This window comes from Cryptomeria japonica, chromosome 6, assembly GCF_030272615.1.
Source record: "Cryptomeria japonica chromosome 6, Sugi_1.0, whole genome shotgun sequence".
In the NCBI taxonomy this organism is placed as follows: Eukaryota; Viridiplantae; Streptophyta; class Pinopsida; order Cupressales; family Cupressaceae; genus Cryptomeria; species Cryptomeria japonica.
In genome coordinates this window covers 270,319,534-270,338,125 of record NC_081410.1, presented here as the reverse complement: position 1 = coordinate 270,338,125, position 18,592 = coordinate 270,319,534, and positions in this window count along the sequence as shown.

Sequence of the window (18,592 nt, the reverse complement as noted above, 5' to 3'; positions counted from 1 at the left end):
GGCGACCAATCAAAAATCAGGATGTACAAGAGCTATGTGAGAAGTTCAAAATCCAGCACAGATTCTCCACACCATATTATCCATAGGGAAATGGGCAGGCAGAAGCATCTAACAAAACTATTCTAAAAATCCTCAAAAAGACAGTGAACGATGCTAGAAGAGATTGGCATATTCAACTAAACCTTGCTCTATGGGCCTACCACACTAGTATCCACACACCGATAGGTGCCACACCTTTCTCTCTTTTATATGGATCAGAAGCCATATTGTCAATAGAAGTAGAGATACCTTCTCTACGTGTATCACTAAAAGGTCTTATCCTAGATGAAGAACAAAGAGTATCTAGACTACAAGAGTTAGAACTAATCCATGAACGAAGACAAAATATCTTTGATCATCTAAAGGTATATCAGAAAAGAATGTGTCGGAGCTATAATCACAAGGTTAAACCATGAGTATTTCAAGTTGTAGAACTAGTGCTAAAGGAAAATCCATGCAACCAGGCAGATCGAGAAAAGAAAGGAAAATTTGAACCAAACTAGTTAGGTTCGTTTGTGGTCACAAGAGTATTTGGATCAGGAGCATATCAGCTATCAACACAGGATGAAGATCTACTTGAAGAACCTATCAATAGCATGCACCTGAAGAAATTTTATGTTTGAAAAATAAGAAAAATAAAAAATAGTGAAAAATAAGAAAAAAACAAAAACAGTGAAAAATAAAAGTGAAAAAGCAAAAAAAATTAAAATTTTTTTTTAAAAAAGTGAAAAAGCAGAAAAATCCTAAAAAGTGAAAAAGAAAAGAAAAGAAAAAATCAAATATTAGAAAAAGTGCAATAAAAATAGATGGTGAAAACCTGGCAAATAGGTGCTATATGTCGACTGGCCCTTCCATCTATTAGTTCATGCATTCTTTCTGCTTGCATTCATTCATTTTCCATTAGCGTTGACCATCATAAAGCCTTTGGACATACACAAGCATCCCAGGAGGCTTCTTGCCATGGTTTGGATCATTGGATATATCATAACAACTTTGTTTCTAGGTTGGGGCAAAATCCTGCACTTAGCTGGGGGCAAAACTCTTGATCATTTTGAGCTTAACCAAATAGGTAGAACAAACAGTTAGACAACTCTTAACAAGCAAAAACTGAGACACATCCAACATTGAACACGAGATCAAACTATCAATTATCAAGCTATCACGAAGTCAATCTAAGAACATCACACACTTTTTCAGTGGATAATATCTTTTGGATAATGATTTTAACATGATTGTTCATCTTTTCTATATTGATTTTCACTATCATGATTTTTGAGTGACTCCAGGATGTCTTTGACTAGAGGAACAAGGAAGAAACATGATATTTTTCTTGTTTTCTATTTGAAAATTAATCATTAATATGTGCAAATTTGTCTTGGGACATGATCATTAGAATATCATTGAAGACATTTTCAATTTGCATATTGAAATGATTAATACTGCCTGTTTTACGCAAGTAAGACTCGGGTCATCTTGGTTCAATTATACTTCGATGCTTGTGCTAACTTGCAATATCAAAATCCAGGAAAGAAGTGCTCAGGTCATCATGGTTTAATTATACCATCAATGTTTTCACTCACTTCCCACATTTCAAAAGCTCAATGATGATAAAAATACAAAATAATCTAGTGACTAGTCTGGTCATAGTTTGTATCTCCATAGCATTTCATTTGATTTTAGCTTGCATCTCATTCTTGCATGGGATCCTAAAGGCTTCTTTTATCCAAGGTTAAATCTATCGCAGGAATCATCAAAATATCATCACAAGTGTATACACAATCAGAATAATGACTCATATCTCTTTGATGATATTATAAACCTAGCCCAAATCTTATGCTATCTCTCTCAACATAATCAACATCAACATATCCACATATTTCTACATCTTGATATCAACAAAATGTCAATTCTTTATCTAATCAACCTTATCAAATCAAATCAATCAATCAAACCTAATCGATTCTATCACATCTTATACAGGATGTATCCTTCCTGAAACCAGACGTTCTAATCATGTCTTATACATGATGTATCCTTCCTGAACTAGATGCTTTGATCATCGTTGTCTTATACAGGATGAATCCTTCCTGAACCCAGACTGAATCTCAATCTTATCAATCTAATCGATCAATATTTTTCAATCTTATTAACCTAAGAACTCAAGCTAATCGAAGAACTCGCATTTTTATCAACCATAGTTATAGAAATCAAATCAAATCTATCGGGACATCAATCTCGCAAAAACTCCAAAGATCAATTATCTCAATTGATCTCCTAAGGGGGCATCATCATACTAGAATTTAGAAATCAAGAGCTGGGGCATCCTATCAAACCAATACCATCATCAAAATCATATTATTCTTTGAATCAACGCGTCATCACGCCTTGCTTCAAAGAGGGACAAAATGTATACACCTAAAAAATGGTCTGAAGATAATTAATTAAATAAGCAATTATTTAATTAATCTCCCTTCCCAATTTAATTGAATTCACTAAGCAATTTGATTAAATTTCCCCTTTCATCTACTTATTAATAAATCTAAGGATTTATTTAATAGGTTCATTTCACCCCTTTGATTAATTAATTAAAATTAATTATTTCCCCCCATCAAATTCATTTCTTCTAAAACCTTTAATTAATTAAAACAAATCAATTATGAGTTGTTGAGATTAATTATCCTTTTCATATTATTTGAATTTTTAAATTCAAATTCTCCTAACTTCTACCACTCCTAAACCTAACCATTCCTAAACCTAACCCATTCTACCTACCCACATGTCCCATTTCATCCAACATCTTCTAGAACCTTATGACACTTGTCACTAAGTGTTCCCTTTCATCCTACTCCTTCTAGAAGCCTCTTGACACTTTTCAACATAGAGATGACAGATGTTCCCTTTAATCCAACCCCCTTTTCCATCCTCCTCCAATTTAACCATTGGTATCTTCAGATCAATCTTGACCATTGATTCTTGCCACATCACCCCTAGCCTTGGAAAATCCTATAAATAAACCTCATTTTGGAGCTCAAAGGGTCCTAATTTCATGTCCCAATTTCATATCATTCTTGCATATCATTTGATCCATTTCATTCTCATCTTATGCATTGTTATTATAGGCATCTAGCTTCTAGTTTATCATTCTTTAGCAATGTTATCATGCTTAATCTTAGCTTAATTGCATCTTAATATTAGTTAATTTTATACATCAATCATGAACTCATATAGCTTAATCATGCTATTCTTGCTAGGTCATGTATTTTCATCCATCAAATCCTCCATCTAAGTGTAGTCAAGTCACTAGACTATGCATAATCAGATCTGAGAGCATTTTCATACTTGCATTTACTAGGAGACAATAAGTCGATTAGCTATGGTTTTACATTTTATTGTTTCAATTTACTAACCATTGCTTGTAATGATTTATTGAGTGCATTGTGTTTGCAGGTACATGTACACTTCATAGAGCACGACAACAAGTAATTAGGGAAGAAAGTTTTGCTCAATATTTTCCTGATGCTTCTAATACATAATTGTTTGAGATTCTTAATCGGTACAAAGGTACCTTTTTCTTGAGAAGGAGAAGACTTCAGTTACTTGGAGGCAAAACCTCCAAAGGAGAAAAAGACACCCATCTGCAAGTTGAAGAAGCTGTCAAAACAGAATAGGTAGCCGAAGCAAATCGACAAGCTGAGCTAGTAATTGATCTTGTAAAATACAAACTAGATCAAGTCTTTAACAGTCAGGGTGAAAGATGATGAATAATGATGAACAACACATACCCTAATCAGTACTAAGAGGGAGGGGCATGAGTCAGTAGAGACAAAAAATTCTCCACAACTTATCAAGCTAAAACAACACTAACTAGTTGTCTTCATCACTGAACTTAACCATGGGAATACTGGTTAAACACAGTAAGACTTCAGACAACATAAACTAGTAGTACTAAAGACTTCAAATACATTCAATACTTGATAACTACTTCACCCATAAACATATGCATGTGGTGTATCAACAATACCATAACCATTAGCTTTGCATGCATAATCACTTAAACAAAGAATTCTTAATCATCACATGAAAAATGCACAACTCATAACACACAGATTTTTCACGTGGAAACCCAAATGGGAAAAAATATGATGGGGATGAATACCCACAAGCTTTTTTTGAACTCTTTTGAAGCTCGCTCTGTTAGGAGCCTAGTCTGGTTAAAGACTTTACAATAAGGTTCTGTTAGGAACCAATCCTATTAAAGATCACCTAGTTAAGGGATGGCTATATACCTTGTTAAAGGTTACCCCACTAGAGGATTTGATGAACTCAATGATCTTGGGTCACCTAATTAGTAGATTTACAATAAGCCTATTAAAGCTACCTCGTAAAGGGATTTTCCTTCTATTTAAATGGTCAGAAGACAATAGGTAAAAATTTGATTTGATAACAACACTATATGCTAAGGCAGATCCTTTTCAGTTCCTCTACTTTGCAATCACACTCTGCAGTTTTCTCTCTTACTGGTTTGGCAAGTATCTCATCACTCGGATACACACACACAACATTTTCCAACACAAAAAATAATAGACATCATCGACCTTATAGACAACAATTAGGTCAGTAGCATAAACCCTAAACCCTAAGCATTTTAGGTTTACAATAAAATCAGTCTAATCCTGACCATCCAAACACTTTGCATAGAGTAATACAATTTCAAACAAATCACAAGATAATCTGCATCATCCATTCTTCATCGCTCATAGAAATTAGTAACCCATCACGCTCTCTTCTCATACCACTAACAAGAATGTTCATTCTCGAGGTAGACATTTAATGCAATCGATCTTCACATGCAAGATCCTCAAGAAAATCCTTCATGTGCACAAAGCTGACATGGCATCTCGATCTCATCCTCATCTCTTAGCTAAATCATCACAGGATGTCATCAGTTGCATCGCACAAGAGAGATTGCCAAACCAAAAACCCTAGGGCTGAGACTACCAACCGGTAGTCACACTTAGTAAAACCCTGACACCAATTCACTGCATCTCTTCATACTGGTTCACTTGCACTTATTAACATCAATGACAACATACATTATCATCATATCAACACGCTAGTTCATCATATGCCAACAATCTCCCCTTTGGCATTGATGTCAATACTCAGTGTAGCATTGCAACTGTAAACATCGTAGACCAGTGTATCTGCATCATCATATATCTTCTCCCCATACATCAGATATCTTCTCCCCATACATCAAATATCTTCTCCCCCTTTGATAGCAATGCCAAAGTGGAGGCACAAGCTTCCATTCTCCACTATGCTGCTCCCCCTATGGAGTAACATCCTTCAACACATCAATCCTGAAAGATTTGACACTGTAGTACCTGATTGATGTGGAACACAAAACTTTAGTTGACTTCATGAAGGGGCAAAACCCCTAATTCACCTCTCAAATAAGTAAATGTAGTCTTCGGTAAGGGCTTAGTGAATATATTTGCTAGCTACTCCTTACTGGGAACATGTTCTAGTACAACATCCTTATTCTAAACCTTTTCTCTCAAGAAGTGATACTTAAGTTCAATGTTCTTAGTTCTAGCATGCAATACCGGATTCTTGGAAATATTTATTGCACTTGTGTTGTCACAAAATATATTCACCGATTCAGATACGGGTACTTTGAAACCTTCCAATACATGTTTCATCCAGATTGCTTGAGTTCAGTTCATAAATGCTACCACATATTCTCCTTCAGCTGTAGACTAGGAAATACAACTCTGCTTCTTACTCGTCCACAAGACTAGTCTTCCACCAAGAAATAATGCTCCATCGGTTGTTCTCTTTTGGTCATCCACATTACCTGCCCAATCGGCATTGGTATATACTTTGAGATCAAAGTCATCATTAAATGGATATATAAAATTATAGTCAACTATTCCTTTCAGATATCTAAGAATCCTCTTGACAACTACTAAGTGGGATTCTCTTGGACTTTTCTAAAAGTGAGCTACTATGCCCATTGCATGAGCAATATTCAGTCTATTGTGTACCACATAATGCAGCTTACCGATCATTGACTGGTACTCTTTCTCATTCACCAACGTTGAATCATCTTCCTTAGTCAATTTTCAGTTGGTCACCATCAGTGTACCAATGGGTTTGCTCTCCTCCATGCCAAAGGTCTTCAATACCTCTTTGACATACTTGGATTGGGTAACAAAGATAACCTCTTTCATTTTCTGAATCTATAGATCAATGAAGAATTTAATCTCTCCAATCAGAGACATCTCAAACTCTTTCTTCATTACATCCGCAAATGCATGGCTCATTCCATCATCTCCTCCAAAAATTATGTCATCTACAAACACTTCACAGATCAGAATCTGATCACCTTTAGATTTCAGGTAGATGTTGTTGTCTTCACTTGTTCTCTCAAATCCAATCTTCATAAGGTAAGAGTGTAATCATTCATACCATGCCCTGGTGCTTGTTTTAATCCATACAAGGCCTTGTGTAATCTACACACCATGTTACTATCTTCTGATAGGGAAAACCCATCTGGTTGCTCTATATACACTTCCTCATCAAAGATTCCATTCAAGAATGTAGACTTCACATCCATCTGATATACCTTGAATCCCTTGAATGCTGCAAATGCAAGTAGCATTCAAACACCTTCCAGTCTAGCCACTGGGGCAAAGGTTTCTCCATAGTCTTCTCCTTCTTCCTGAGCATATCCCTTGCATACAAGTCTTGCCTTGTTCCTTATAACTATGCCTACTTCGTTCAACTTATTTCTGAAGACCCATTTTGTACCTATGACATTCTCATGTTCAGGTTTGGGTACCAAAGACCATGTTGCATTCTTCTTAATCTCATCTAGCTCCTCTTCCATTGCCTTAGTCCATTCTTCATCTGAAGTGCCTCTCTACTAGTCTTACGCTCCAACTTAGAGATCATACAAGTGTTCTCTTTCACCTTTTTTCTTGTGAGTATCCCTGCATCTTTATCTCCTATGATCTACTTTGGATCATGATGTAGTTTCACATATCTAGGAATGACCCTAGCTAGTTCTTCTTGCTTTTCCTCTTCTTCTTCTTCTCCATCTCCTTCTTCACCTACCACAGCTTCTACCAGTATAGGAACACTAAGATCTTTGCTTGATTCTTTTGTAATTGGTTCCCAGAAAGCTAAACCCAGTTCACCTTCCACTTACTCACTGTTGGTTTCCTCGGGTTTCTCAGGGGATTCATCAACCCTGACATTGATACTCTCAACAATTTTCTATGTTATATTGTTGTAGCACTTGAGAGCTTTTCTCTTAGTGGAATATCCCAAAAATATTCCTTCTTCACATTTAGCATCAAACTTGCTCAGATTCTCACCTCTCTTGATGTAACACTTACTACCAAATACTTTAAAATAACTCACAGTGGGAGTCTTCCCGGTCCAATACTCATAAGAAGTTTTATCTTTGCCTTTCTTGATGAGTACCTAGTTCATAGTATAGACTGCAGTACTCACCACTTCTCTCCAAAAAGTGTGAGCAACCTTTCCTTGGATCAACATTGTTCTAGCTGCTTCAACTACAGTCCTATTATTCCATTCTGTTATGTCATTTTGTTGTGGTGTCCTAGGGGCAGACAATTTCCTCTTGATGTCATTCTCTTCACAGTACTTGTTGAATTCATCAAAAGTGAATTCACCTCCTTGATCAGTTCTTAGGCACTTTATCCTTTGGCCACTTTCCTTCTCTACTAATCTTTGAAGGCTTTGAACTTTCCAATCTGTTCTTTAATCAGATCTTCAATCTTCTATGCTCGGTGATCACTACTATAGCATCATTGTGCATACATTTTCCCGCATTCATTGTTCATCAACAATTCCTTATTTATAAATAATTTCTAACCGCTTAATCTCCTTGATCACATTTCCCATGATCAATCTTAGCCATCAGATCTTAAAACGTGACTAGGCTCATTGTATCCTTTGATCTAAAAATAATTTACCTTGCCTTGGAACTTACATTCCTTCCTTGGAACTTGTCCTAGGTTATTGCGGTTCAATCTATGCTATAGATCTTCCTCTTGATTTTTGATTGTGGTAGATCCTTAACAAACTTCTTGCATGACATACCAATCATCTGATCAACTCCAACTCATCAGCATCCTTCATTAAATAATGCTTTTATTCATCCAATGCGATCTATTATAACTCGGTTGTTACTCGGTTAATACTGAACTTCACTTGATAGGCATTCTACCTTCTTTAATCGATATCGATAACCTTAGGGTTTACCAATTAGGTACCTTAGGGTTTACCGACTAGATTCTTTGCTTGGTGACATAGTACAGTATTAAACTTATAATCAACAACATATGTAGGATATCAAAACAATCAAAACAACATGATCTCATCATTGTCTAACTCGGTAATAGTTGCCCATTGAATAACTTATTTCTCCCCTTCATTATCACATTCTTTCTATGTCACTTACCGACCTCTTAATACTCATCAAAACATACTTCTCAAGATATGGCAATATTATACTGAATCAGAAAATCAATTTCTTGATATCAATGACAAAATAATATTATCAAGACAGTAATCATCCTTCTTCAGTTATATCAATAATCTCCAACAACCTTCTCAATATCCTTATTGAAATGCCAACAATCTCCCCCTTTGGCATTGATGGCAAAACCAACTTTAAATGGCAATACCAACTGATTCGGATTCAGATTGTTGTTTAGACTTCTCCTATTATCCTTGAGTTGTTTAAACCTTCTCCTGAAGTCTTCTCCCCCTTTCATTAGTCTTTTTTTATCTTCTCCATTTAGTCTTCTCCCCCTTTGACAACAATGCCAAAGAGAAAAATGAATTCATGATTTCTTCCATTGTGAAGTAATTTCCTTGCAGTCTCATTCACGGTCAGAGCATCTTTTTCTTCAATCACTTTTTCCTGTACAACTTTAGGCAACCTCCTAAAGTGTGTCAAGCAGCATCAACTCATAAATATTTATCCTTTAGATTCATAAAATTGATGCTTTCATTGAACTTTGTCAATGAGTACTAGATAGCGGTGGGACCCCTAACTGACTTTTGAGATACTCAAAAGTGTCCCTTGGCAATGGATTTGTGAAAATATCTCCTATTTTCTCCTTTGAACAGATATATTCTAGCACAACTTTCTTCTCTTGAACTTCTTCTCTAAGATAATGATACTTTATAGAGATATGCTTTGTCTTAGAGTGCATTACCAGATTCTTTGAAATGTTAATGGCACTAGTATTATCACAGAATATAGTTACCGGCTCGATAACTTTCTCATTCATACCTTCCAATAGTTGTTTGATTCATGTTATATTCGTACAATTCAATGTTGCAGTGACATATTCAGCTTCAGTTGTTGTCTATGAAATGCATCCTTGTTTCTTACTAAGCCAACTTACTAGTCTATCTCCCAAAAAGAAAGCTCCACCGCTTGTGCTTTTCCTGTCATCAATGTTTCCTGCCCAATCAACATCAGTATAGACTTTTAAGTCAAAAACATTTCTCTTTTGATACACTAACCCATAATCTTCAATGCCTCTCAGGTATCTAAAAATTATCTTGATTGCTATCATATGGGTTTCTTTGGGATCTGCAGAAAATCTTGCAACTATTCCTACTGCATGTGCTATATCCGACCTACTGTGAACAATATATTGCAACTTTCCAATCATGGATCAGTAAAGTGTCTCATCAATAGATGCAGACTCATCACTCTTTGATAGTTTACAATTGGTAGTCATAGGAGTACTTACAGGTTTAGAATCCTCCATTCCAAATTTCTTCAAGATTTCCTATATATACTTGGATTGAGTAATGAAAATCTCATTTTTCATTTGTAGTATCTACAAACCTATAAAATACTTTATTTCACTGATTAATGACATCTCAAATTCTTTGCACATTTCATTTCCAAAGTTCTTGCATAAGGAATCATTACCACAAAAAATAATATCGTCAACAAATATGGCTGAAAGTAGTATACCATTGTTTTCATCATTTTTCATATACATGTTATTGTTTTCACTTGTCCTTATAAATACAATCTTGATCAAATAAAAGTGCAGTCTTTCATACCATGCTCTAGGTGCTTGCTTTAAACCATATAATGCTTTGTTCAGCTTACATACCTGATCTTTATTCTTGTCTTCAATAAATCCTTCAGGTTGTTCAATGTAAACTTCTTCTTCTAGTATACCATTCAAAAATGCAGATTTAACATCCATTTGATATACCTTGAAATTTTTGTAAGCAACATATACCAACAATGTTCTCACTCCTTCAAGTCTTGCCACAAGTGCAAAAGTCTCACCATAATCAATTCCTTCTTCTTGAGCATATCCTTTGCAAACTAGTCTTGCTTTATTCCAAATGACCTCTCCTTTTTCATTTAGCTTGTTTTTGAAAATCCACTATACCAATTAAATTTTTGTCCTTCGGTCTTGGGACCAATGTCCATGTTTCATTATTCTTGATTTGATCAATCTCTTCTATCATAGCATTTACCCAATCTTCATTGTTAAATGCCTCTTTTACTATTCTAGGTTCAAACTCAGATATCAGACATGTGTTCTATCTCAGTTTGTTCCTTGTCATCACTGGATCATCCTTATCTCCTATAATATGACTTGATGCATGATTTCTTCTGACATATTTGGCTAATATAGGCTCAGTAGGCTCTGTATGATCTTCTTCATCACTCAGTAACTGGATATTATCTTCATTTTCTTCAGCAACTTTCTCGGTAGGACTTCTCGGTTGAACATAAACAAATTCTTCATAATTTTCTAGTTCTTTGGAATTTCCTTCATCATTTCTTTCTGCAAATTCATCAATTTTCACATTTGCACTTGATACTATTTTGTTAAATGATTTGATCAGACATTTAAATGCTTTACTTCCAGAAGAATAGCCAAGAAATGTTCCTTTCTCACTTTTCTGATCAAGCTTTCCATTTCTGTCATCTTTGTGAACATAACATCTACTTCCAAATATTTTAAAATAACTTACATTGGGTTTCTTATCATACCAGATTTCATATGGTGTCTTCAAAGTTCCTTTCTTCAGTTGTACTCGGTCCAAGGTGTAAACTGCAATACTTATTGCTTCTCTCCAAAAAGTTTGAGGTACCCTCTTTTCTATCATCAGGGTTCTGGCACAATCTACAATTGATCTGTTTCTTCTTTCAGCTATCCCATTTTATTGAGGTGTTCTCGGTGCAGACACTTGTCTCTTTATACCATGATCATTGCAAAATATATTAAATTCATCAGAAATGAATTCTCCTCCTCTATCAGATCTTAGACATTTCAACTGTCTTCCTATTTCTTTTTCAACTCCAACCTTATACCATTTGAACATTTGAAAGGCTTCTGATTTTTCTTTTAAAAACATAATTGACATCATTCTTTAGTAATCATCCACAAATAATATGAAGTATCTATCTCCAAAATAAGTTTGAACTTTCATAGGACCACAAAGATCAGTGTGCACTAGATCTAAAATTCCTTTAGAAGTGTAGGACTTACTTGTAAATCTTGATCTTGTCATCTTACCCATCTAGCATCCTTGACATATTGCATTCTCTAGTTTTTCCAGGATCAGTAGACCTCTTACTCGGTGCTTCTTACTTATTTTGATCAGGTTATCAAAATTTACGTGACAAAACCTTTTATGCCATAACCAAGTATCTTCTAGTTTAGCATACAGATAATTTTTCTGAGTTGAGTCAAGATGAAATGTATTACCTTTTGTTTGTGTCCCGGTAGCATCTAGCTTTCCATGTTTATCATGAACTTTGACACATCCCTTCTGGAATTCTATTTGGTATCCTATATTGTTTAGTTGTGCTACAATCAACAAATTGTATTTCAAACCTTCAACCCACTATACATCATCACATCTAGCATTGTCAAGAAGTGTTATAGATCCTTTACCTTTCACTAGATATGGTGCATCATTACCAAATCTTACATATCCTCTATCATAGTCTTCTAATTTAACAAACTTTTGTTTATCACCTGTCATGTGATGTGAGCATCCACTATCTATGATCCAAGAATAATTTTTATTTATGTGAGATATTAGGGCTTTTTCTTCATACCTTTCTTCATCTGATCCATCTTTGATAGCCACATAAACAACTTCCTCTGTATCAGTCTCATCAGATTTATCATTGTTGGATTCCTCATCAGCTACTAGGCATGTCTTTCTATCTTTCCTTCTGAAGTCTCAATGTCCTCTGTATTGGTTGTCTTTCTGTCTGTCATCTCGATTCTATCATCTCGATATTCTCTCTTTTCACTAGATTCTTTGTCAGGATAGTTAGAAGCCATATTTCCTATTCTATCACAGTTAAAACATTTCAAAGGTAACTTTCCTTTATACTTACCTTTGCCTCTTGGTAACCTTCTGGCCAATGGTGCTTCAAACTCTTCTTGCTTTTTGATTTCCTCATATAGTTTGTGTACTTCTTCCATGTTTTTACAAAATCTCTCACTTGCTCCACCGTGATTTCCTTTGGAATACTTATTCATTCTATCATTGTAATCATCAGATTCACCAATATGAAAAGAACTGAATGTAGATTCAACTTTATTTATCAAAGACCCACTGTTATCAAAATTACTTAACTCAAATGCATGTAGCTTACCGATAGTGGCATCCAAAGAAACTGGCATGTTTGGCATAGACCTTAATTCATTGATTGCAGAGACTCAAATGGTATAAGCAGGTAGAAGTGTTTTAAGCAACTTACTTGTTACATCCTTTTCTTCAATAGTTCCTCCTGCTCCTTTGATTTGATTGACAATTTCCTTTAACCTTGTACTGTATTGGGTTATGTTCTCACCTTGTTTCATTCTCATGGATTCAAGTTGACCTCTTAGACTATCTACTTTTTCTCTCTGAACATGTTCATCACCACCATACACAGATATAACCTTGGTCCACATCGCTTTGGCATCATTGTAGCCTTCTAGATAATTAAACTCTAAGTTGGTTAATGCAGATGTTATTTCAATCATAGCTTGAATATGTTCTTGCTTTGCCTTTATCTCTTCCATTGTCATCGGGTTGGTGCTAGGTGCTATGTAATCATTCTCCAGATAATATGTTGCATATTCTCTAATTCCTGATAAATGCAGCTTCATCCTTTTCTACCATGTGGAGAAATTTGACTTGTTCAGCTTTGGTGCATCCCTTTTATACATCTTCAGATCGTGCCTCAAGTACCTTTAAAATTTTCTTCTGGAGTCCAAAGCTCTGATACACATTGTTAGTTAAGATGAGAGGGGGGGGGGGTGAATCATAAAAACTTCACTATACAATATATTCACCAGATTCAACCTCAGTAGCCTTTACTGATATGCAACTATGACTGTAAATCATTCAATACTCATAAAAAGATACACTTAAAACATCATAACACATTTAGCACCAGAAACGTGGAAATCCAAATAGGGAAAAACTACTGTGGGATTTTGGACCCACTAAGAAATATACCCTTCTAGAGTATGCTCGGTTAGAAGCTAATCATGTTAAAGATTACAAACACATTGGTAGATGTGACTCGGTTAAGAGATTTCCCTCATACTTGTTAGATTCTTGCACTTTGTTAGAAGTGACCTTGTCAAAGGATTTCAAACACTCATTTAGAATGTTACATTGCTAGAGGGTTTACAAATAAGACTGTTAAGTCCACTCGGTTAAGAGATTTCCTGTCACTTACAAAATAAATAACTGTAATAAAATATATCTGCAACTTCACATCTGAAATACTAAAGCAGATTCTATTTGCTCAAAACAATCTTGTCATAAGACTTATCTTGTCCCTTGTTGGGCTTGCTAGGCTTCTCAATCTGTTCTTCAATCTTCTATGCTCAGTGATCACTACTATAGCATCATTGTGCATACATTTTCTTGCATTCATTGTTCATCAACAATTGCTTATTTATAAACAATTTCTAACCGCTTAATCTCCTTGATCACATTTCCCATGATCAATCTTAGCCATCAAATCTTAAAACGTGACTAGGTTCATTGTATCGTTTGATCTGAAAATGTTTTACCTTGCCTTGGAACTTGCATTCCTTCCTTGGAACTTGTGCTATGGTATTGCGGTTCAATCTATGTTGTATATATTCCTCTTGATTTTTGATTGCCGTAGATCCTTAACAAACTTCTTGCATGACATACCAATCATCTGATCAACTCTAGCTCATCAGCATCCTTCATTAAATAATGCTTTTATTCATCCAATGTGATCTATTATAACTTGGTTGTTACTCGGTTAATACTGAACTTCACTTGATAGACATTCTTCCTTCTTTAACCGATATCGATAACCTTAGGGTTTACTGACTAGGTACCTTAGGGTTTACCGACTAGATTCTTTTCTCGGTGACATAGTACAGTATTAAACTTATAATCAACAACATATGTAGGATATCAAAACAATCAAAAGAACATGATCTCATCATTGTCTAACTTGGTAATAGTTTCCCATTGAATAACTTATTTCTCCCCTTCATTATCACATTCTTTCTGTCTCACTTGCCGACCTCTTAATACTCATCAAAACATAGTTCTCAAGATATGGCAACATCATACTGAATCAGAAAATCAATTTCTTAACATCAATGAAAAAATAATATTATTAAGACAGTAATCATCCTTCTTCAGTTATATCAATAATCTCCAACAACCTTCTCAATATCCTTATTGAAATGCCAACAATCTCCTTTCTATTGAAATGCCTAAATAAAATACATTCAATACTTGATAACTACTTCACCCATAAACATATGCATGTGGTGTATCAACAATACCATAACCATTAGCTACACATGCATAATCACTTAAACAAAGAATACTTAATCATCACATGAAAAGTGGACAACTCATAACACACAGATTTTTCACATGGAAACCCAAATGGGAAAAACCATGGTGGGGATGAATATCCACAAGATTGTTTTGAACTCTTTTGAAGCTCGCTCTATTAGGAGCCTAGTCTGGTTAAAGACTTTACAATAAGGTTAAGTTAGGAACCAATCTTGTTAAAGATCACCCAGTTAAGGGATGGCTTGAAACCCTATTAAAGGTTACCCCACTAGAGGATTTGAAGAACTCAATGATCTTGAGTCACCTAGTTAGAGGATTTATAATAAGCCTGTTAAAGCTACCTGGTAAAGGGATTTTCCTTCTATTGTAATGGTTATATGACAATACGTAAAACTTTGATCTAATAACAACACTATATGCTAAGGCAGGTCCTTTTTAGTTCCTCTACTCTACAATCACACTCTACAGTTTTCTATCTTACTGGTCTAGCAAGTATCTCATCACTCAGATATACACACACAACATTTGCCAACACAAACAATAAAAAATATCATCGACCTTATAGACAACAATTAGGCCAGTAGCATAAACCCTAAACCCTAAGAATTTTAGGTTTACAATACAAGTGATCCAATCCTGACCATCTAAACACTTTGCATAGAGAAATACAAATTCAAATAGATCACAAGACAATCTACATTGTCCATTCTTCATCGCTCATGGGAATCAGTAACCCATCACACTCTCTTCTCATACCACTAAGAAGAATGTTCATTCCCGAGGTAGACATTTAATGCAACAGATCTTCACATGCAAGATCCTCAAGAAAATCATTCACGTGCACAAGGCTGATGTGGCATCTCAATCTCATCCTCATCTCTTAGCTAACTCATCAGAGGATGTCATCTGTTGCATCGCACAAGGGCAATTTCCAAACCAAAAACCCTAGGGCTGAGACTACCAACCGATAGTCACACTTAGTAAAACCCTGACACCGGTTCACTGCATCTCTTTATACCAGTTCACTTGCACTTATTGACATCAATGACAACATACATTATCATCATATCAACACGTCGGTTCATCATATGCCAACAAAATAATACTAGAACAAAATGACCCCATTGATGTTGATGCACTAGATGTTGAGGGCACTACTACAGAGAAGGAGAAATCTGAAGAGGAGAGAGCGGAAAAAGAAAAAGTTGAGAAAGTGGCAAAAGAGAAAGCTGACAAAGAGAAAGCAGAGAAAGAGAAAGTGGAGAAAGAGAAAGCAGAGAAAGAGAAAATGGAGAAAGAGAAAGTGGAGAAAGAGAAAGTGGAAAAGGAAAAACTTGAGAAAGAAAAAATGGAGAAGGAGAAGGAAGAGAAAGAGGAGAAGGAGAAACAACAGAAAGAGGAGAAGGAGAAACTAGAGAAGGAGAAAGAGGAGAAGGAGAAACATCAGAAAGAAGAGAAGGAGAAACAACAGAAAGAGGAGAAGGAGAAACTAGAGAAGGAGAAGGAGGAGAAGGAGAAATAGGAGAAGGAGAAATAGGAAAAAGAAAAGGCTGACAAGTAGGCCAAGGAGAAAGAAGAGCAAGAGAAGAGGAGACAACAGGAGCTCAAAAAAAAAGGAGGAAAGACTCCCAAGGCAACTAGAGAGAAAGATTAGACTAAATAGGTTGATCCCATCGGTCGTAGTGATCTGACTCTTGCCTATTTCACTGGGTCAGAAGATGAAAATGAGCTACTCCAAAGCATTCAACTGGCTCAAGAACAATTGGAGGAACTGAGGAAGAAGAAAGAAAAGGATGTTATCCAATTTTTTGTTGATACTCTCTCAAGCTTAGTCCCCGATTACACTCTTCCCAGTACCGATCCTTCAATGGCCTAGCTAAAACTCCTCTGCACTATAGTAGGTGATCAAGTGCAATCTTTAGAAGATGTTGCCTAGGTTTCTATAGAGAAGAAGCATGAAAAAGCTTTGAAAGTTGCATTAGTAAAGCAAATGGGTGAAGACAGAGCAAAACTGAATAAGCAGAAATATGATATAAATTTAGCTATGGGTGAAGGCAACATACTCTTGAGCAAAATCTGCCAACCTCACCTATTTTATGATGATCAACTCCAATCAGAACTGAATAAGTATGTGGAGACCTTCAAAGTTCCTTATGATTCCTTCACAGTGTATGGGAAAATAGGAAAGACTTTCAGTCAACAGATAGCCAGGATTCACTCCGAGATCTACAAGCGGAATCATGATCTACAGGATTTACAAATGTTGTTGCTACCGAAGTTGCAGATTCTTCAGAAGTGCTTTCTGAACATGGAAGCTATCATTGTTACTCAAGAGATGAGTACTATGGATGCCATGGAGGAGCTAGCCTTTTCAGATGAAAACTCGGAGTGAAATTGTGACCTCACTCCTAGACACCTAATCCATAGACATGAAGGCAATCCTGAAAGACTTCAAATTTCTTTTTGAGAAGTTTTATTCCTTCTTGTCATAACTTATGTCATGCCCCAACTTTTGGGCATGAATGGGAAGTTTTTTTTTTTTAAATCACAACTTAAAACATATAAATTTTGCCAACATGAAATGTACTAGCAAGTTTTGTCTTAACTACGTGGGAGTTAATTTTAACCACTAACACAAGTAGATAAAAATAAATTTAATTAATGCAGAATATTAATTCTCCAAAGAAATTATTATTGTCTCAACGATTTTAATCACTAAATTAACTTAATAAAAATTCTCTAAAATATTTGGCGAAGATATTATTAATCTCCTAAAATCAAAATTTGTTTTAAAGAACGAATTAAATTAGACCTAGCACTCTTTTTATAATGTCTAAAAATTATATTTCAATAATTAAAATATGCTTAAATTAAACCGACCTAGGGTAAATTAATTTCATGATGAATATTTACCTATAAGTTTAAATATCTCCCCATAGTCAAAATAATCTTACTAATCTTACCCAATTTATTATAAAGTTTATAATAGTTCAAACTCCATAAATATTTAATTTAAACACCTATATATATAACCATACTCATAAATCAAAGTAAACTTCTACAAGTAATTTTCCCTTTATTTAATATAAAATATGCCCCTCATTTCCTTTTTTTTTTATTCTTTAATATCTTTCCACATATTACCCTAGCCCTAACCGGCTAGGGTTTTATTTTTTTTTGTCTTTGGCTTTTGCAGGGCCGATGGACTCTTGGGCGGTGGCCATGGCAGGACGCTCGAAGGAGGGGAGGGTGAGGCGGTGAAAACCGGATGATGCCGCTCACTGTGAGTTTCCACAATGGTGGCGACCACTATGGTTGCCCACAGTGCCGGCCCTCGGGCCATCCACTGTGGATGCCCACAATGGCGCTGGCTGACGTTGTCCACTGGGCTAAACACAGTGTTCGGCTCCGCCGACCACTATGTTTAGCACAATGGTTCGGCCCGAGCCAAGCATCGTTTATTTTTTTTTGCTTTATTATTATTATTTTTTTATAAAACATAATATATATATATGTATATATATATGTATATATATATATATGTATATATATATGTATATATATATATATGTATATATATATGTATATATATATATATATACTTATATATATAAATATATTTTTATATATAAGTATATATATATACATATATATATAC